Genomic DNA, 22,158 nt, shown 5'->3' on the forward strand with positions numbered 1-22,158 from the left:
AGTAAAACTTTGACATACCTCATGACACAGAAATAATAAATTTTAAACTGATGATTTCAAGTAATAGTACAAATGACAAAAATTTTATAAGGAATAAAATTATTCTTTATTTTTCCTAAGTAAAGGTGTAACAGTGAAACATAATATTTCCACAAGAAGAATCTACACAAGAAACTGATTTTGTCAACTTGACTTGACTTTCTTTTAATCAGTATTAACCCTTGCCAACAGCAATCATATTAAAGTCTTCTGTCTATCCCCAAAAGGAAATAAGTAGGAGGGACATTCAGGGATGAAAGCTTTATTTATTCAAAAGGGGCTCGCTAGTTTTCATTTGGAGACAACAACCACCAGAGAAGTCAGAGCGATTAAGAGAAGATAAATCCTACCGGAACACAAAGGAGAAACCCCTTCTAAGGTATCTATGCAGATAAGATATTGGGACATGGATTTTTCTTTCAGGCCCCAAGCTTGCCACAGTTTGGACTATGGAAAAGTAAATTTGATAACTGAGATTATCTGCTGACCATTAGACAAATTAAACTTGTTTCTAACACTATTAAACTGCTAATGGAAACCGATCATACCCACTCAAAGGCTAGATTCCCACCCACTTACACTATCTACAATTTAATCAGTGCTTATTCCTATGAATTACTCAAGTTCTATGGCTTGATAGCAGCTTTTGATAAAATGTAATTTAAGTGAAAAATCACAAGGTAAACTTTTTTTTGTTGAGTAAAAATAGTTATAACAAGAATGCCTCATTCTGCCTAAGGCATTTCTTGTTGATAAATTAAGTGCAGACCAGCACTTGCCTTAACCCTTCCAGGTCTCTATGGAAGCACTGGCTTTGACATCTTAAAAGTGCGAAATACAATTTTTTTAAGCTAAAAGCTTTTTTAAAAATAATGTTAACTTAGTTAATTTATTCTTATATTTAGAGAAGCATTAAGTTGTTAACCCCAATGACTAAATTATGCTCATATCCTTAAAATTTTATAAATGGTGCAAAAAGCTCTTGAATAACCAGCAAATTAGTTGCTGTCAGTATTGCTTTCTGAGAAGTCTTAATGTCATCATTTTCCAAAATAAATATAAATTTGAAAATCTATTTGTCACTACACAATTAAATATGAACTATCTTTATTAGTTTTTCTTGCTAGTATCCATGAAGAAAATATGAAAGCCCTCATCTTATCTATGATCATCTGGAACCTTACTACATTCTTCTTGGTAAGTTTTCAGTGCTTTTCAACAGGTAATTTTCTTCTCATTTAGAAAAAGATAAAGATGTTCAGATCAATCATATGCCACAAAAACATCTCAGACTGAAACATCATTGTGTTTGGAACCAGGATAATTCATTCTATGTTGCTTTAAAAAAAAGTACCATGAACTTTACTATCTTAATTTCTGTATATTCATACATGGGCATATCTATACATGTAATATAAATATAAACCAGAAACTTACATCCACACAAAAACATGCACACGGATGTTTATAGAAGTTCTATTTCTAAGGGCCAAAATTTGCAAGCAACCAAGATGTCCTTCAGTGATGAGTGAATAAATAAACTGTGGTGTATACATATAATGGAATATTTTTCAGCATTAAAAAAAGAGCTATCAAACCATGAAAAGATATGGAGGAAACTTAAATATATATTACAAACTGAAAGGAGCCAGTCTGAAAAGGCTATATATTGTATGATTCTAATTATATCACATTCTCAAAAAAGTACAACTATAAAGACAGTAAAAATATCAGTGCTTGCCAGGAGTTAGGAAGGATGAACAGGGAAAGCACAGTGGATTTTAGGTAGTGAAACATTCTATAAGATACTATAGTGGTGGACACTTGTCATTGTATATTTGTCAAAACCCACAGAATGTACAATACCAATAGTGAACTCTAATGTAAACTATGGACTTGGGTAATATCATGCCAATGTAGCTTCATTGATTGCAACAAATTACCACTCTCCCGTGGGGTGTTGACAGTGGGGGAGACTGTGCATATGCGGTGGCAGGGAGTATATGGGAGCTCTCTGTAGCTTCCATTCAATTTTGCTGAGAACCTAAAATTACTCCCAAAAGTAATGTTTTAAAAAAATATAAATCAAATCTGAAAAAAAATTTAAATGGCTATTTTTAGATGTTTACTAATATTTTTAAGTACACTCAATGTGACTTGATGCCACACATATTTAATTCTTTACTTGTTTTTTTTTTTCACTTGCAGTCAGATGAGAGTCTTAAAACTTATGACCAGTCAAGACAAATGCTATCGAGGTTGAATTCACCTTCTAAAACTAGAGAAACAAAGTCATCTTATGCACAAGCTACACTAAGACAAGCCCAGACCCAGACTATCAAGTCATCAAACCAGTTTTCACTTCCTGGGACTCAACCCAGGAAATTGTCTCTATCTGTTTTACCAAATCCATCTGTGGCATCTGAATTTAAAAAATCTTCAACTTCCAAGTCTACATCCAAGCTCTCATTACCTTCCCAAGATGCAGCAAAGAGGTCTGCCTCTACCAAAAAGCAATGTTTAGCTAACAACATTGCACAAAAACAGCCTCAGTCAAAATCAACCTCAGAAAAACAGAACTTAATCCACAAATCTGCATGCAAACTGACCTTAGATGACAAGTCTAAGTCCAGTTATCTCCCTCCAAGACTGGTATAAAAAGAAAGAAAATTACTAAGCCTAAACGGAAACAGTCAAAAGTTACCAAGTCTGCACCCAAGAAGACATCATCTTCACACAATACAGGAAAAAGTTCTTCAGTTGCCAACGCTACACAGAAATCAACTGTAAAGACAACAAAACCAAAGAGTCCAGCTGCCAAACCTGTTCTTAGACAGACATCATCTTCCCTAGGTACAGTGAGGAGACATCTGGTTCCTAAGTCTAAAAGGCCAGAGTCTAAAGTTTCCGGGACTAAAACAAGGAGAGTTATTTCTAAGTGGTCTCCACCAAACAATTTAACAGGCTCCAAACCTACTTCAGGAAGAACTGCTAAGTATCAAGGATGCAATTCTGCCAAAAGCTAGCATCTAGCTTCCCAAAACAAACAAAGGAAGATGAAATCTTTGCATTCTGTTCACCAGTTTTCAAATTTTCCAACATCACGCAAGCACCATGGACACAAACATCATCCACCACCATCCTGTCTGATAAAATCTCATTCGTCTCAGCTTCAAACTCAGACATCTAAACCTCATAAGTCTATACCTTGTCCACATCAACCCAAAAAGCAGCCATCTGAGAATCCTGGAGAAGTAACTATTGCATCACACACAGTACCAACTCCTGCCTTTGCAGATGCCACCATGACAGCCACTGGAGAAGTTAATGATACTACTACCAGCATAGCTCAAACTGTACCTATCACAAAGCCCTTACTGCTACCCTCTCACCTACTGTCACTGCCTCTGCATCTCAAGTCACCACCCTGTCTGCTGATACCTCCACCACCAGACAAGAGATCACAACCCTTGAAGGCGACACAACTATTACTCTAAGTGACACTACTGCTGCTCCAGCTGATGAAACCACTTCTGTAACTGAAACTGCTATGTGAAAGCTGGCACAACTATTGGAGAGACGGCTGTAACTGTGACTAGCCCTGCAGCCACTGCAGTGAACACTAATTGTGCAACTGACACTGCACCCACTACAGAGGTCCTTAAAAGCACAACAGCTACTCCAGGAGTGGACACTTCTACCCTTGGCACTACTCTGCCTGTGATCGCTGTCACTTCTGCTCTCCCTAGTGTCACCGCTGCTCCAGGCTATGCCAGCACTACCACCACTACAACTGTTGGCACTGTGCCTGAAGATGTCACCAACTCTGAAGAGTATTCTTATGACTGAAGATTCTGATTTAGTCTCAAAATATGAATATGACCCAGCACTTCCTGAAAAGTCCAGAATCTAATGCCACAGACCTTGTTACTCCTTCAACTCCAGGTGCCACTCCTCCTATATAAGATGTCTCAGGACCCACAACTGACATTACCCAGTACCTATGGGTGATAACTACCACACAGAGCCCTTGAATACTGATTGAATACCCCCCAAAATAATTTTAAAAAATGAGATTTTAGCAGTGAAAATATCGCAATTCTTTAAGTACACTTTATTGTATTGTAGTTTTTAGTCTTTCTTCTTTATCTGTCACCAACATATCATGTCACATATTTGAAGTACCACAAGAAGACTTGTCATTGCATTTTACTGTGATGACTAAATTCACTTTACAGGCCTCAGTACTTGACATGGAAAAGGTATTTATCTCTTATTCTCACTCTACTCTCAAAACTCCTTGATGTCCTAAGAGCAAGTATCCCTAAATCCTCTTAATAAGTGCTGAAGGATAATGAAAAGGATAATTTATTAACTTGGCAAATTTAATTCTTATGAAAGGAAATAAACTCTTAAAGGTGCTTACCTATAGAAAATACAAATATCTTATACGGGATATGAGATTTTGGGATGGTGTAAAAGCAGAGATATTATTCATGGCACCAAGTCCCCATGTTATGTTTACAAAAATAAATCATAGATTAGGCCACAAATATAATCTCCCCAAATGTTAAAAACAAAGAAGTTCTATAATAGGGAACTTCTCTTGCTAGACTGCAACAAAACTAAAACTTAATTATAAAATCTAACAAAAAATGTCCAATTACTCTTCCAAAGGAAAAGAACTGTAACTAGACAGTAGCAATAAAAAGTTTAAAATAAAAATAAGACTATCTATTCAGGCTAATAGGATATAATCAAAGCTAGGTGAAGAGGTAAAACACTATATTAGTATCATTTTAAGATTAGAGTAGATTTATCAAAAAGTTATGCTCCTAGTTATGTCCCAGAAATTTAACAAAAGAATTCCAAATAGCGTAGAGGGACTCTAAAAAGACTAAGATCTTTTAAATCCAGTTTTATTGAAGTATAATTGAGAAAACTGTACATATTTAAAGTGTACAAAGTGATGATATACATTTGATATACATTGGTGACATGATTGCATCAAGCTAATTAATACATCCATCACCTCAAATGGTTACTCTTTTTTTATTGCTAGTATGCAAAACAGTGTTATTAGCCATAGTACGACGCTGTACTTTAGATCCTCAGAACTTATTCATTCTATAACTTAAAGTTCATACCCTTTGACCAACATCTCCCCATTTCCCCAACCCCAACCCTTGCCAATCACCATTCAATTCTGTTTCTGAGTTTGGTTTATTCTTTTTTTAATTTCATGTATAAATGATATCAGATAGCATTTGTCTTTCTCTGTCTGGCTTATTTCACTTAGCAAAAATCCTTCCAGATTCATCCACGCTGTCACAAATGCCAGGATTTCTTTCTTTTTATGGCTAATATTCCTCTGTGTGTGTGTGTGTGTGTGTGTGTGTGTGTGTGTGTGTGATGTTTTCTTTACCTACTCATTTGTCGACAGACACTTAGGTTGTTTCCATATTTTAGCTATTGTGAATATGGTGCAATGAACATATTAGTACAGAAGTGTCTTCAAGATAATGATTATTTTTCCCTTCATATATATATACCTCACAGTAGGATTGCTGGATCATATGGTAGTTCTATTTTTACTTTTTGAAGAACCTCCATACTCTTTTCCATAATGGCTGTACAAATTTACATTCCCACCAAGAGTGCACATGGATTCACTTTTCTCTACATTCTAGCCAACATTATTGTCTCTTGTCTTTTTGATAATAGTCATCCTAACAGGTGACAGGTGATATCTCATTGTGGTTTTCATTTGGATTCCCTCAATGATTCATGACTTTGAACACCTTCTCATGTACCTGTTGGCCATCTGTATATCTTCTTTGGAAAAATGTCTGCTCAGGTCTTCTGCCCATTTTTTAACTGGATTATTTGGTTTTTTTGCTATTGAGTCATGTGAATATCCTTTTGGATATTAGCCCCTACCAGGTGTGTGAGTTGAAAGTATTTCCTCATTTTCCATGAGTTGCCTTTTCATTTTGTTGATTGGTATTTTTTTGGTCTGAAGAAGCTTTTTAGTTTGATGTTGTCCCACTTGTTTATTTTTGTTTTGTTGCATGGGCTTTTGATGTCATATTCAAAAAATCATTGCCAAGACCATTATCAAGAAGCTTTTCCCTATGTTTTCTTTTAGGGGTTTTACTAGACGTTTTACCAGGTTTCAGGTCTTAAAATCCTAAAATTCATATGGGACCATGAATACTAAATCTCGAAGAAGAAAACAAAGCTAAAGCAATTACATTTCCTGCTTTCAAACTATATTGCAAGGCTTTAGTAATCAAAATAGTTTGGTGCTGGCATAAAAACAGACACATAGACCAAGGGAAGTAGAACTAATACCCAAGTAATCACATAATTGTTCATTATTTTCCTCTCTCCTGGTAGAATAAAAGTAGAAAGAAGAAAACATATTCTTGATATTCTCATTCAATTAAGATTATGCTAACTTCTCAATAAAACCAAGTGTCAGTGATTCATTCCTAGGACTCTGAAGATCCGCAACACATTTGCTGTGCAGGAAACACCAGAGTCTTCAGAAATGGTCCCTTTTAATAGATTCTAGGCATATATTAACAAATCTATAATCTCTTTTTATACTACCCTTTAAATTTCTCCATTTTGCTTTATTTGAGTATACATAACATGTTTGAAGTATCTGTGTGTAGTTTATCAATAAATAGAGTGTATTTTTTAACTAGCAAAGATGAACAGCTGAAATGTCTGGAGCACAATTTTATCCAACTTATTCATCTTTAGCTTAGAATTCAGGCAGGTAGTCTCATTTGCTCTTTTCTGTCCTCTCAGAAATTTTGTATCCTCAATGCTAGAAGTCAAATCCTCATGTTGAAATATTAAATATGTTTTCTCTGAAGTCATGAGGAAATTGCTAGACTCAGAGCTACTTCTTTAGGTGATTTTAAACAAAATAAACAAGATGGATGCCTGTTTGATTATGAAACTCACTGATTACCTCAAAGGTTTCAGATTTTTGAATGGTGATAATTCAATTCACTTTATTTATGCTTATACATAGTTACTTCAACACAAATTACTCAGCAAAGCAAAAGAAATATGATATAATAAAATGATAAGCTAGTCAATAATAATGAGACTAAAGAGAATGAAATAAATGGAATATAACTAAATAGAAAATATAATTATTTAATATGAAAGAAAAGTAAAGGAAGTAAGGAAAATAAGAAAAAACTTCATTAATAATATAGTCACCTCAAAATATTTATAATAATAAATGGAAAGCAATTTATCAATTAACTAATGGAAAAGTACCTGTGGAATATCTATATGGTACAATCGTGTCATTAAAATTATGTTTATAAAAGATTTTTAATAGAATTTAATGTCTATATAATATTTTGAGTGTGAAAAATATAACACAGAATTTTTTACATAATCACTATTAAAAATTTAATATAGTTAACCTACTAATTTGTTTTTAATTTTTTAAGAAAATTATCAAGGTTATGTGATTAAAACTTATTTTCAATTTTTTTCTTTCAAATTTTTATTTTCTAATTTTCTATCATGAGAATGAATTACTTTGGGAATTGAAAGAAGCAACCTTTGAAACATGTAAAATTTAGTAAAGCTTATGCATTAAAAATAACTGAAAATAGACAAAAATAAGTAAAAAAATCAGACTTATAGTGCTAATATATTTTTAAAATATATTCTACTCATTACAACAGTAAATATTTTAACTAGGAACTTCTTGGAGGTCTTATTCAAATAAGTGAGAAATTATATTACAAAAAATTGGTAAACTAAGGAAGCCACTTAAACCATGTAGAACCATCAATTATTTTCAACTACCAGCCCCGGTGTTCTCTGAAACCATGTTGTGAAGCTGGTGAGCACAATAGAAATCACACTTCCCAAATGAAAAAATATACTGGAGTTATATTTTAAAAAAAGAAAATTCAGCACCAATAAATTCATATAACCAAACACCAAAGCCAGAATAAACATACAGTTCTAAAAATTGTTGTAAGATTTGTCAAAGAATAACTTTGAGGCATTTAGTTATTTACCTGCATTGAGGGAGACTGTTTCCAATGAACAAAGAGAAAATGAGAATTGTGATGAGGAGGAAGGAGACCGGGAAAAACACTGTCTAGAAACACTAAGTCATATTTTACATTTTGGGGGTAAATCAGCAACTGGCAAGGAAGGGGTGAACAATACTGCAATTACTATCCAGTCTGAAGATATTTTGTTTTTTATGCCTAGGACTGTGTCACTGTGTACATCACCTAATTTTTAATACTCTGGTTGGATCCTTTAAAATATTCCTTGATCTATTATAATATAATCCCTAACCTAATATCATCATAAAAACTATTAGCATTTATTCAGTATTTAGTTATGTTCCAGACAATGTGCTAAGTACTTTACATTGATTTATTCATTTAATACTTACAACAATCCTATGATAATGAAGAAAATGAAGCAAAAAAAGATGAAACATAGCTAGCAATTAAATCCAGACAGGCTTACACGAAATCCTAAACACTTAGCTACTGAAATGTTTCTAGATAAGCCTTTCTACATTAAAATTGTAAAATATACATTTATCAATATCCAAGGAAAAGAATTTGGACTGAACTAAATTGTATAATTCTTTAGGGTAAATAATAGGAGAGGTTCTTTCCATAGTCTCATTAATATTCAGTGTCATTCAGGATAAGCTACATTACTCTGAAATTTCTCTTGACTCCATTTTTTTCAAGAAAAAATATTGGAAATGTTTGTATAACATCTTACTGAAAAGATAATAAAAGAAAATAAAGTAGATATGGACCACGACTTAAGAAACTTAAGAGTTTATTTGAATATTAGCCAGCTACATGTTTCATGTCGAAATAAGAGTGGTAAATTTCATAAAAGAGTACAGTGGGGTTTCAGATGAGATAACAACTACTTCAAACTGGGCATATAGGAAGGTTTCCAAGAGGTGAAAGTATTTGAGCTGGGCCTTAAAGAACACAAAGTTCACTTAGACCCTTAGGTTAGAAAGCTAAGGACGTTCTAGACAGTAAAGAACATCAAAGAAGCAAAATATTTTTAAGGGAAACAGGATGTAGTTTACATAATCAAGGGTATATGGTTCACGCAGAAAGCAGCAGAGAGGGAAATAAGATTAGAAAGAAAGGCGGGGTTCACATAGAATTTTGAATGAAACTTTTTACAAGTACAATAACTGGTACTTGAGCTTCTGTCACTCACAACCTGCTAATTTCTGTCATTTTTCTAAGCACAGATACTGTTGTCACTAGTACCTCCAAGAATCTATCAGGTATCATCACCTCATTAAGCCCCACTGCTGTTACTACTCCCAGCCAGCCCTCAAACCTATCATTTCCACAAGCACCACGTAGAATCATCACCAGCATGATCCCAGAGTTACCCACCACATCTCTTCTGGCACATACATCACTGTAATGTCAGCATCAACCAACAAAATTGAAACTACGTTTAGCACCAATGGATCTACAGGCAAAATGAGTACTGGAAAAAAATTGCACCTAAGACTTTGAATAATGAGAAAACCAACAAACTTGGAACCTCCCTGAAACTTACTAAGCTCAGCACTAATGGTGATAATGATCATTTGGATTTTGACACTGATCTCAAAGCTGACACCATTTTCAAAAAAGGAACAACTATTACTTCTCCAAATGGTGACAGTCCCAGGATGAGTATATTTCAATGTAATATATGCAATGAATAACCCTGCAATTACAATTTGGAAAAAGGTTTGCAAGAGTATGTGCCAAGTGCCAAGCTAGAGAGCTAAATGTGTAGCACTGGAGCAATTAAGAAATAAACTTCCATTTTAAGCTTTCTATTGGTTTAATGCCACACAAAATAATTTACTGTAATTTTCTATTACTTTATAGAGCAGTACTTTCAACCCCATTAAAAAGAATACTTGATAGATGAATCACTAGAGGAAATGCTATAAAAGACATTTAGCATATACTAATTTACAGTAACTAATAAAACCCCCATTGATCTCCAACTTCATCTGCCAATATACGTTTCTATTCAGGGAACCATTATTTCAAAGTTATATTCTTCTCCAAATCCTTATTAATAGAACATATGAACAGATGACTGCTGCTATTCTTACTACTACTACTGACATTAATAATCACTAACACCTCTGTAGTACTTACTATGGGCTTGACACTATTGTAAATATTTCGCATATATTGATCCACCTAATTCTTACAACTATCCTGTAAAATAAGAATTATCATTATCCCCATTAACAGAGAAAATTGAGGCATGGATAAAGTAAGCCACTTATCCTAGATCACACTTCCAGCAAGCAGGGCAGCAAAGAACTGAACGCAGGTCTGTTGTAATCTGTGTCTGATCACTGTTCTGTAGATACAGCCACTCAACCTAAATATCCAACTGAAAATATTCATAATCTGGTCATAGTTAAGGGTTTTCATACTGTTTCCATTTTTATAAGAACATATTCTATAAAGATTTTTTAATCCATTTGGTATAATTTTATTATAAACTATCTTATTGGGAAAAGGTGAATAGTAAATTGAGCTTTCCATGGTTCTTTTATGTAGCTCAGAGAATGCTTTCAGAATAAAAATATTGAATAATAAAAAGAGTGGCTAGTGTGGCCACTATGGAAAACAGTATGGAGGTTCCTCAAAACATTAAAAATAGAACTATCATATGATTCAGCAATTCTACATTGGGGCATTTACCCAAGGAAATGAAAACACTAACTCAAAAAAGATTTCTGTACCCCCATGTTCACTGCAGCATTATTAACAAAAGTTAGGATATGGAAACAGCCTAAATGTCCAATGATGGATCAATGGATAAAGAAAATATGGCACATACATACAACAGAATATTATTCAGCCATAAAAAAAGAATAAACTCTTGCAATTTGCAACAACACAGATGAACTTTGAGGGCATCATGCTAAGTAAAACAGGCCAGAGAAAAAGAGACAAATACTGTATTTGTACATATCACTTATATGTGGAATCTAAAAAAAAAAAGCTCATAGATACAAAGAACAAAACAGATTGGTGTTTGCCAGAGCTGAGGTGAGAGGGAAGGGTTAGGTGAAATGGGTAAAGGGGGTCAAAAAGTACAAACTTCCAGTTTTAAAATAAATATATCATGAGGTTATAATAAACCATGGTGACTATAGTTAACAGCATTATATTGCATATTTGAAAGCTGCTGAGAGAGTAGATCTTAAATTTCTCATCATAAGAATGAAAAATTTGTAACTATGTACAGTGATGTACAGACTTATTGTGGTGATCATTTTGCAATATATACAAATATCAAATCAGTATGTTATACACCTGAAACTAATATACGTGAATTTTGCCTCAATAAATAAATAATTAGCGAGCAAGTTCTAGCTTATAGTCTGGGACAAAGTTACACACAAAATATATTCTAAAGAATGAATAAACGAACACACAAATTTGTTTTCAGCCTATTTAAATATCTTTATATTGAGACAATGAAAAAGAAAGATACTATAGAAATGATTTGCCTTATTTTACTGAACAGGAAATTTGCACAAAAAGGGTCAGCGCCGTCGATTAGAAATATAATCCAAGCTACGTATGTAACCTTAGATTTTCCAGTAGCCAGAAAACTTTTTAAAAACTTAAAAGAAACAGTGAAATTAATTTAAACTATATATTTATTTAACCTAATACAGCCAAAGTATTATCATTTGAACACTTAGTAAGCATTTAAAAATTTTAAAGAGATGGCTTATATTCTTTCATTCATATGAAGTCTTGATCATTCAGTGTGTATTTTACACTTACAATACATCTCAATTCAGACTGGCTCCATTTCAGGTGCTCGCCAGCAATGTGTGGATATTGGCTATTGCACTGGACAGCACAGCCTTGGGGTGCAACAGAGGAAGGGCTTCAGCCCTCTTCTATTCCCATTCCCCACCATCCCACAAATATTTAGTAAGCACCCTCTATACATCTGGTAGTAGAAATACAATTTAGGGGAAATCAAGTGGGGATCTCAAACTGTCACATATATGTGGAACACTAAACTAAGAGATTGAATACACAAATGGACAATGGCCAGGCCATACATGACAATAAAACTCTGACCATAACCTCTGGCAGCATATAGCTAGGGAAACCAAATAACAGTCATTCTAGAATGTTCAGGACAAACACACATACACATATAATATGTATTATATATGTATATATAATATACACACACACATGTATATATAATCTAATATTGGTTAAATAATGAGACATGATATTTCCAACATTAGAAAAATCTATTATCATTGGAAAGTCACAAGTTATTCAATAGAATTGAGCTTTGTTGAGACAACATTAAGCGCTTTATAAATTAGTTTGAGACAGGCAAGAAGGTAGCGAGGATAAAAAGATATGAAGAGATATGCGTATTCTAAGTTTTTTATTTTTTCAGGAGTGGAAGCAAAGGAATCTATACTAGTATCAGGTTAAGAAATTTTACTAGTATCTCTTAATTTATGGACATTTATATATATCTTATAATTTTTATCTAAATATCTCAAAATTATACACTACTACAAGAGGGGAGAAATAGACTATATTGCTCAAATTGGAATTTTCAAAAAAACTTACATAAGTAATATAAAAGCATAAGAAAATATTTTATTTAGGAAAGGCTTTCTTTTCTTTTCTTTCAGTTGTCTTTCAAACTCAATCAAGTATTTCTGCTATTTGAAAAATATTTCTTAGAGATTCAGTAGTACTTATCTTCAGTTTGAATGTGATAGAGTTTTAGGACCATGAAACTTTTCCCTGCATTTTGTCAGTGTACTTTCAAGTTTCTCAAGAGTAATCATCACTCTTCAGTAAAACATTCTGAAAGCAAATTAATCTTTGAAGCAATTGTAAATAACTGGATTAAACTAAAATTAATATTTATTTCATTTATATTTTAATTTTTTATATTATTAGAAGAGTGATCTAAGTTTATTCCAAAATCTTGGGGAATAGAAGAAAAACAAACAAAACACATTATTCCTTCAACCCAGAAGAGGAATTGTCTTCTAACCCAAGTGTACACATCTCAACACTGTTACAGAATATTTTCTCTGCTTATAGAAACAATTTCTATATCATTAAACAGCATCATGTATAAAACTCTTTATGGTATTTTTTCACCCTAATTTATGTAACCAATTCTGTCTGGGGGAAGTTTTTTTTCTCTTTTACAATCAGCTCTGAGATACAAAACCTGGGATCCACAATTATTTCTATGAAATAAAGCCCCAGACATGGAATGACTGGAGACAGAACATTACACACACAAACATTTGTCCATAGATATTTTATGAGATGTTTTATATTCCAACTGCTAATCTTAGGAAAGTCATAAAAAAGGTTTAAGCAATAAAATGGTTTGACCTAAAACCATCACATTCTTGCTATAAGGCCTTGGTGTAGCAGAGACCAGGTCGCAGACTGTTAAAATAGATTAAGAACCAGGTGAGAGATGATGGTGGCTTGGCTGAGGGAGGTAAAAAGAGGTAGGATCCTGGATATTCTTTAAAGGCTTTCCTGATGGACTGGATGTGAGCAGTGAGAAAAATAGAGAGAATTGCAATGATTCCAAAGCTCTAGGTCTGAAAAATTGAAATAATAGTAGAAGCTATGAAAGTATAGCAGCTGGTTGTACTGTAAGGAATATCAGTTCCATTTTGAAAACATCAAATTTGAAATGTTTATTAGTGATCTAATTAACAACAGCAAGTAACACTTAGATATTCAAGTCTGAAGTATAGGAGAGAGGTCAGGACCCGTGAGATTATATATTTAAGAGTAGATGCCATAGAGGTGGCATTTAAAACCATGAAGCCAGGTGAGATTACCAAAGAAGTGACTGTAAATACAAAAAACAAGAGGGTCAAACTCCAAGCCCTGGGGCACCTCAACATTGAGAAGCATCTAAATGAAACCATAACTTATCATTTTAATTATTTTTATTGACAACAAAATTGAGTATGTTCTCTTTGATTAAATTTCTGAATCTCCTTGTGTTAACATTAGTAAAGATGTTTTAAAAATTTAAACAAACATAAACATATAATGTTAATATGAGATACTTTTCCCACTGCAAACATTGTTAGCCAAATGGACTCCAGGTGCAGGAAAATATTCTACACAGAGGGAACAGTTAAAGCAAAGATCACAATTGTTTTCTTAGACAGTTGTCAAATAAAACAGCTTACAGTTTCTGACATTTGAGGACAAGAACTTCTTCACCTAAAAAACTTTCTTGGCAAAGCAACAATATCTGCTTAACAAAACTACAATTGAACTTCATGAAGGAATATATAGTGATCAGTGTTCTGAAGCAAAAGGAAACTTATATGTGAAAAAAAGCAAATCACATTATGAGTCATATCAGTGCAACACTCTTAAGTGCCTGTGGCCTTTCTGGCTTGAAATTGATGACCTGACATCTCATGAAAAGACAGCATTATGTATTATTCCACTACTAGCACATTTACTATATTGTTGAGTATCCAGCAGGCATTCAGCTCAAGAGGTTCTTTGAAGCAAAGGTGAATTAGAAGACATATTCCCCTAATAGTAGAGGAATTGCCCAATGGGAATATATTGGATCTACTAAAAGCCGTCCTTTGAAAAAGAAGGTCATTCTTTTTCCATTTGATCTTTCATTAGAATCATTATTTATTGATGTATTCTCAGTATCTACTAAAGAGCCTAAAAATAAATTCTTTAGTATTTTTGAATGAATGAATAAGAGGGATTTATTAATAGAAAGTTATAATCAATATTTTTACTTACAAATCAAGTAAGGTAAACAGCTGTTAATTCAAGCTGTTAATTCAGTTAAATACATAAATGGTTAGGTTTTAATTTGTTATAACTATATTTATAAACAACTTTACACTGTATTTTATGCATTAGTAAATGCTCTCGTTAAATCTAAGACTCTCTTCGTGTATTAGGAAATTATTATTCTCTTTCTACATGAGGTTAAATGATCTCTCTACAGACCTGATGTGACAGCTAGGACTTAAACATAGATCTAACTCCAATGACAACTCCATTTACCCTGTAAGAACTATTATTATTACTTCAATGAATTTTCAAATACACTAATTCTCATGTCTGCATTTCTTTGGCAATAGAATTTTTACTATCCGCCCTGGTTAGTGATTTAATATATATTTACATGTGAAAAATGGTAAATGATTAAGAGTAAAATAACAAATATGCAGGCAAAATAACCTTCATATAATTAAGAATATACTCAGAAAGTTCTAAGGTAGTTGCAAATAAAATGGCTCTGATATTCACTTTCAAACAAGTTGTTGAGAAAGAAGTTCCTTATATTTTTCTGAATAAAAGTATTTAAGAAAATATTTCAATATATTTTAAGCAATTAGAAGAATTTTGATTTACATTTTCTCCTTGAATATTTTCATGCCTTGATTATTTCAATTCTACCAAAAAACCATGGGAGTAAATTATGCAAAAATAGAGTTGATTAAAGTTGTAAAGCTGTAGGAATATAAGATAAAATATTAATTATTTTATGATTAATACTAAATTACTAGATAATGTTTTTTTATAAAGTTCTTCATAAAGAAATGATAGCCTAGAAATCACGGGATTTAATTATCCATCATGATGAATGATGAGTAAAAAGAAACAGGTTTATGTATATTTGCAATGATATATATAGCTAACCCATTTTACAAACATTTATGTGTGGCTTTCTATGTGCTAGCTACTAAAATGTACAGTGGGGTATACTTATAATCAAATAAATAAATGTCTGCCCTCAGAGAATTTGAAATCCAGGATGGAAGTCAGCATTTAAACATATAACTACATAAACTCATGTATGAATTTGTTAATTATGAAAAACCACTACAAGTGCTGAAAGAGCAAATAAGACACTGAGGTTTTCTGAAAAAGTAATTCTGAGCTGGGATCAAAATACTAATGTAAACTTCTATTGTTTAGAAACTTGCAGGGTTTCACAAAACAACAGGATTATAGCCTTTCACTTGCTGGCTACTGTCACTTTTTCCTCGGTAAAGATTTTGTACACTGTAAACCAAGAACTCCCTAATATTCAGAAATTACACAGAAATAGATTTTAGAGTGAGAATATGGCACTGTGTATTTACAAACTGGACAGAGTCAGGTAGAAATAAAGAAAAAGTAATGTCTTTCCTTCTTTCAACAGCCATAAAAATGTGTGTACTTACTGTCTCTTTGGATTAGAAGAGAAAAATTAAAGAGGAGGTTGAAAGTAAGAATCAAGGATAAGCAAGCAAAGAATTCAAAAGAAAAGCAGGACAGAAAACATTTGAGAACATTTGAGAAGTTCTCTAAGAGTTAGGACGAATTAAATCTGTGAGAGATTAACAAAGCCTATGCTTTCTTTCTACTTCCACATCCTCCCAACTCAAATGTAGATTTGAGGGGTGGTGTGTTCTGAAGTCTACAGGAGGAAGGGGTTTATTACATATCGAACTTGTTTGCTTTCAGCTAACTGAGCTAATGACTTTGTCTTTAAAAAACAAGAGTAATAAACACTCTTCCCACTCAAATATCAAGTATACAGTCGTTTCACAAACTGGACTATTCAGAAACATAGATTATATAACATTGTTGTTATTTGTTTTTCTGAGACTGGGCCTTTTAATTTTAAACATACTGCTTTTCTTTTAATATTTCTTGAAAGACTCATAAAATAATTTTCTTATGTTTTTCCAGTTTAATTATACATTATTCACCAGCTTCATATAATTTTGTGTAAGATGATACAGTTTTCACAGTTTCTATGGATTCGATTTCTCTCGGGCCATGTGTGCAAACTCATCTAAACAACACCTTTTTAAGTTTTCCTCTCTTCTTTTTCCTTCATTTCTTAGAGAATTATTTTTACACTTTAGGCCTCACCCAAGACTTTGACTCACAATAAAAATAAATTCACGTTTTTAGACTATTGTCTTCTAAATAATGAACATGGTAGATTCCTCTTTTTATTAGGTCATTTTTAATTCTGCTTAATAATTGTGATACGCAGAATAATGCCCCCCAAAAATGTCTCTGCCCTGATCCCTGGAAGCCATGAATATGTTATTCTCCATGGCAAAAGGGACTTTGCATACATGATTAAGATGAAAGACTTTAAAATGGTGAGAGCAGCTTAGGTTATGCACGTGAGCCCAATTTAAGCACATAATAATAATAAATCCTTAAAAGTAGACAAGGAAGGCAGAAGAGTAAGCCAGAGATATGACACCTAAAGGACTCAATTGAGTCTGAAGATGCAGGAAGCGGGTCGTGAGCCAAAGAATGTAGCAGCCTCTGAAAGTCAGCAACAGCTCTCAGTTTATAGGCAAAAGGAAATGGGCCTTCAGCTCTACAACCACACAGAACTGAATTCTGTCAACAACCCAAATAAGCAGGAAACAGATTTTCCCCTAGAGCTTTTGAAGAAGAATACAGCCAGCCAACACCTTGCTGTCAGTCTGGTGAAACCCACCAGATTATTTTAAGTATAATATAATAAAGCTGTGGTTTTTAAGCCACTAAATCTATAATAATTTGTTACGGCAGAATGGAAAACTAATACAGTAAAGTTCTATAATTTTCAGAGTAGAGCTTGAACATATTAGATGAATTAAGTATTTTGGGTTTTTTAAATATTATCATAAATGAAAATTGTTTTTAAATTTTATATTCTCTTTGTTGCTGATATATGTAGAGATACAATTGATTTGTACATTAACACTTTATATAATGACATCAGTAAATTCACTTAGTGATTCCAATCATTTTCCTATATATTTGTCTGAATTTTCCACCTGAACAAATATGTCTGCCAATGATCAGAGTTTCATTTCTTTCTTTCCGGTCTTTGATTTTTCTTCATTCCTTAGTGCTCTGACAAAGACCTCCAATATAATATTGTGTACAAATAGCGATCAGGTATTGCTATGCAGTAATAGATAGATAATACAGATTTGGGTACCTGAGAGTGGGGTACTGCTGTCACAATACCTAAAAATGTGGTAGTGGCTTTGGAACCAGACTATGAACAGAGGTTGGAAGGATATTAAGGAGTATGTTAGAGAAGTCCTAAATTTCTTGAATAGACAGTAGAAATAAACACTTTAAGGACATAAGGACACTGCTGGTGATGGGTCAGAAGGAAGTGAGGGCAAATGATTGGAAACTAGAGACAGGTATCTTCATCTCCTGAATTTACTGGGAAATTAGAAAATATGTCTAGTGACTGGATGATCTAGCTAAGATTTCCCCTCACGTTGTTGAAGGTGTGCCTGTTTTTCCCTCACTGCTTATAATAATACACAGGAGAACAGAAATAAATTACAAATTGAGGGACAGACTATGGAAAAGATTTGATTGTTTTGCAAATTCTCAGCCTCTACAGACAGCAAGATAGGCTAAACTTAATGAAATGGCTTCCAAAGTTCAAATCCAAGGCACCATCTGAAAAATTTGATCTAGATATAAAACCAACAGTATAATTTTTTGTTAAGACCTCAGCACAAAAGTACTTCCAAGTACTCCTCAGTCACACAGAGAGCCCTTTAAAAGATTAAGTATGTGCCTCACAGAGCTTCTCAATCAAACAGGAAGTTCTCTAGGAAGTTTAAGGATGCTGTTCCTTAGTCATCTCAGCAGGAAGTCAAAGTAGGTAGGGGTGTAATCTTAAACAGATTTGAGTGACACTTTTATTTAAAAGAATGAATCTTAGTAAGATTGACAAGAGATTCATAAAGTTTTTGAGAGAATTATATCAGCAAAACACCACCAGCTTGAACGGAACTCAGAACAATTGCCCAAGTGTAAGTGGAGAATGGACTGGATCAAGTACCTTAAACAGCAATTATTTGCAGTTAAACTTTAAGTTAATAATCCCAGTGAGATGGGTGGATAACAAACCCAGGTTATAAGGCCTAGGACAGGGTACAGAGATCTGCCTAGATAATTCTGAAATTTTTATTTGAATTAACCATCCTTCCTCTAAGTATTATAAAAAGCAGCATCTCTAGAAAACAGCACTCCTTATAAACATTATTCTTTACAAAATTTGCCTGGGCCTATTTTAGGGAACAGCAAAACTAATTTTTTCCAGTGATCTCCAAAGCCTAGTTTGTTGTTGTTAATTAGATCTGTTTTCTAATTCAATTTTACCTAGATGTCGGGCTCCTCCTACTTTAGTATCTGCAGTGTTCTCTAGTCTGCCCAAGGTGTAGATTGGCTGATTCCTGGATGTTCTGAATAGCAGTCTCTTGTTTGGTTTTCCAGACTAGTATTGGGAGCAAGGGCTTTGGTTCCCCTCAACTTCAAAGGCCCCACAGGCATTTTGGTTCTTGGTAAACTGATCTTTATTCAAATGGAAATAGGAAAATAATTATTCTGTGTCATGGAATTGAATGTACATCAAAATGACCTGGAAATTGCAAGGCCCACACCTGGCTTTACCATTGAGCTGAGTCTCTTCCTGTACCTCCAAACCCACTCTCCCTCTTTCCCAATCTGCTCTCTGGCCCAGGGGGCTCACATGTGTGAAGTAACTCACTATACTCCTTGCCTTCATTTTTCCTTCTTAGATTCAGCTAATTAGTGAACACCAGTATGGAAAGAAAGGAGAAACTCACTCCCTGACTACCTTACCATTTTCAGGATGAAATAAGAATGAATGGTTGAATACCTAGGCATAGAGGGCAGGGTAAGAAAAGACTATTAGTTGGAAAAATATATTAATATAGAACCAGTGGAAGCTACACAGCTCTCCTGCCAAGAGAAATACGACCATACAGAAATTAACACAAAAAAATGAACTCTAAATTTCTCTTAAAGGAGATCATACAGAGATCTACATACTATTTTCATCACTAACCACATTATAAAGTCATAGAGATTTTAGAAAAATAATGATTTTTAAAATTCTACTACAAGTAAATTTTACTTTAAGTAAATTTACTTCAACACTATTAAATTAAGAGGGCAAATAGTTTGAAAAACCTGTGACTGGAAATGTAACTCATTACTTCAGAAAATTTTCACACTGAGAGTTAAATTATACATGTTTGAATTCTGACTTACTTATTCATTCAACAAACATTTACTAGCTTAACTTATAAATTATTGGGGGAATCATGTTTTATCAATTCTTGAACAGGCCATAATTTTGAGTTTGACCTTGGTGATAATTTTGAGTTGAATGATGATGACCAAGTGAAGAAAATGTAAGATAATTATAAATGCAAAAGATATTTTAAAATTTACACTGAGATAAATTGAAATAAAATTATATTTTCTGTAATTTGCATATGCACATATATATCAGAATGAAGATATGTCTACTTAGTACATTTCATTGTTCCTCAAATGACTCTATAACTACAAATTCTCACCTAGTTCTGAATTGCTAATCACTGCTCAGAATTAACCTAAGACTATAGTTTCTATTTATCCAACCACTTTTATCCTTCCTTCAAAAGTATATGATATGTTTACTTCCCTTTCAAATCTTCTACCAAGCAATCATTTTACATTGCCTTGATTTTCTAAACATTATATTTTAGGACAGATGCTCAAGTTGGTCTGAAACTTCCTTCTCTAACTATTAGATATGAGAGCCACATGCATGTCAGCATTTTTTCTCCTACTTTTTTCAAAACAACCTGATAGAAATATGTCTAAGGTCATATTAATAATTTGATAGGAATATGTCCAGGTATTTATTATCTTATTTAATCTTCACTAGTGTTTAAATGTTAAATGATTAGTAATCTCATTGTTCTATATCAGTAACATGTTAATAACTGTGTAATACAAGTTAATGATAACCCAAGGAGTTTCGTTTAATTTTCTAAAACTTCCTAAATACCCTTGAGTTCACATTGGAGAAGGCATGAATAATTTTTATATAAACATAGAGTTTATAATGTTATATGATAAAATTTCTATTTAAGGACTTTCCTTAACAAAATTAGGTATAAACTCAAACTTAGGGAATATACAGAACAAGGTTATTAACCTCCAAAGTCCTACTGCATTCCAATATTCAGTCAAAATGAAAACCATAAATGAGAATACCTAAAATAATATTTACTTCATAAACAAGAGTGTTTTGATTAGTGTTCCAAAGTAATGATAAACATAAAAATGAAAAAAGGCAAATCTTATTATGAGTCAAATCAGTGTAATAATCATAAGTATATATAATTTTATTAACTTTAAAGTGATTACTTCAATTCATGGAAAAGACAATATTGTGTATTGTTATTGCACAACCCTTATTATGACACTGATTATCACGCAGGCACCCAGTCATTCAAGTACAGCCAAACCCTGACTTCTGATCTTCATGAGGTTTTTAGATGAAAAGGTGAATGGAGAAAGTTCATCCAAAAGAAATGGCTCAGTGGAAACATACTTGCTCTGTTAACCAGATAGCAATGGATCAAAGCCACTTTTTTCTGTTTGTGTTATACTCTTACCAGCAAATCCTTAGACTTTCAAAGCAGGAACTGGGTCTGTCCTATTCCTATTGAATCCAACAAGAGTGAATGTTCACTAAATATCTGTTGAATGAATAATTAACTCAGAGTTATTACTTCATATTTAGTAATGTTGAGATTTAAAGTCATACTAAATATATCTATAAGTAACATTATTAGAAAAACTCAAAACATAAATAAATCATAAACAATATTGTCACACAGAGCTACAGAGTTCACAAAGTAAATGAATATTCTAATTTAATTCTAATATGAACTCACTTATAATAAAATAAATAAAACAGGAATGATTCTCAACTTACAGATGAGAAAATGGCGTTTACAAATAAGTTTACCCAGGTCACACAGTAATAAAATGACAGAGCCAGGAGTTAAATCTAGGCCTGTGATTCCAGGTTTTGTGCTCTTTTTACCATTCTAGAATTGCCTTTAGAATGTTTGTGCAATTTTTTCTCAAATACACTGGTGATTTCTCACAGCTGTATTTGTTCAGAAGC

The 22,158-nt window shown here is 33.1% G+C and overlaps 1 protein-coding gene across 4 annotated transcripts in view; it reads right to left on the reverse strand.

Annotated features, from left to right (window-relative positions):
• The window catches only part of JCHAIN (joining chain of multimeric IgA and IgM), a 409,126-nt gene that overhangs the window by 139,934 nt on the left and 247,034 nt on the right, over nucleotides 1-22,158 (reverse strand). For all 4 annotated transcript variants that reach the window (XR_012060597.1, XR_012060593.1, XR_012060595.1 and 1 more), the window contains exon 12: nucleotides 21,641-21,724. The gene's annotated coding sequence lies outside the window, so the exon portion shown is untranslated. The remainder of the gene's footprint in view (nucleotides 1-21,640; nucleotides 21,725-22,158) is intronic.

This window comes from Vicugna pacos, chromosome 2 (assembly GCF_048564905.1).
Source record: "Vicugna pacos chromosome 2, VicPac4, whole genome shotgun sequence".
In the NCBI taxonomy this organism is placed as follows: Eukaryota; Metazoa; Chordata; class Mammalia; order Artiodactyla; family Camelidae; genus Vicugna; species Vicugna pacos.